The sequence below is a fragment of the Oncorhynchus masou genome, chromosome 31 (genome assembly GCF_036934945.1).
Source record: "Oncorhynchus masou masou isolate Uvic2021 chromosome 31, UVic_Omas_1.1, whole genome shotgun sequence".
NCBI classification, from domain to species: domain Eukaryota; kingdom Metazoa; phylum Chordata; class Actinopteri; order Salmoniformes; family Salmonidae; genus Oncorhynchus; species Oncorhynchus masou.
In genome coordinates, this window is record NC_088242.1 from 63005369 (window position 1) to 63006850 (window position 1482).

Sequence of the window (1482 nt, forward strand, 5' to 3'; positions counted from 1 at the left end):
GGACCCCTCTCCCTTAGCAAAGTGCCCTCCCTTCAATACTGTTACTTTCAAGAACTAGAAGTGTCATACATTGTGTACTGGTATGCGTAAATTGTTAGTTTCTCTGTTCACTCTTTGTTACATGACCTTTGTTTAGTTCAGTATCAGCAGTCCTTTGGATTGTTGTGTTTAGATGGTAATGTTTGACCTGTATATTTTTAATGTATTGGCATGAAGACAGAGAACCCTGACCCATAATCAGGCTCAATATTCTATGTAGTGTGTTAAACAACCTGTCTCCATGGACAGGAAGTAAGAAGAGGGTTGAACATTAAATCTGTCATGCTTTTATACCAACATATACTTTTTCAAACCAGATTTGACCAACCATAGACCAAAAATCAAACAATATATCCAATCAGATCAAACCAACGTTCACTAAGATGGGTCACACCTTACTGCAGGGGCAGAGATGGTCAGTATTTGAAATAGATGGAGACCTGCACACACTGTCCAAAACTGAGGCTTGAATGCAAAACAAAGATGTTTATGATAACATCATGGTGCCCAAAAAATCATAGTGCATAAATGAAAGGTGAAAACGCAACACAAACGTTTCGGGCTCAGGCGAAATGAGTGCGTTCAGCAGCTCTGCCAATGGCAAACAATACACTACCCAACAGCTCCTCGCATGCAGCTCTTCTAGCGTCATATACCTTACCTCCTGTCTGTGCAATAAGCAATACGTGGGCAAAACCAGTAGACAGATAACACGTATTATAGAACACAAGAGTGCTGTAAGGAGAAATTACCCTATTTCTCAAAGGCCGGTCTCATATCTGTGTCCCTCTGCGCTATACAGCAGATAAAACGTTCACGTAGGGGTGGTAATCTGGAACTCAGTCTTCTCCAGACAGAACATGCACCTGCATTCTATTTACAAACTCTCCACCCATCGGGTTTGAGTGAAGAATTGTTATTCAAGTGTTTTCTCTAAGTGGTATATTGCCTCTTATTGGTGTTTGCTACCTCCATCTAGTGGTATCTCTAACTCCCTACTCTTACCACCCTATGTTATTTATTCTGAGGAAATTTTCACAGGGTACATGTTAACGCAGTAATTGAGGATATTTCTCTGTCCCCTTTTGTATGTATTTGTATATAATCTAGAACATGCATTCTATTCTACTAGTGTGATTCATTGTATAATGTGTTTCCTTGCTTGATCATGTGACACGCAATTATCCTTACATTCACACTGATAATGGCCTACGGCTGAAACTTTTGTTTTCACCTTTCATTTATGGATTTTCTTGCACTACGATTTTTTGGGGGCATGCACCATGATGTTTTAATAAACAACTTTATTTTGCCTTCAAGCCTCCATTTTGGATTTATTCCTTTTTATTTTTAAATTACAGTTTGCGGGTCTCTGCACACTGTCAAAATCTCTTCCAGTATTCTTATTTTGACTCCTACACACCTGGAACAGACACTATTTAG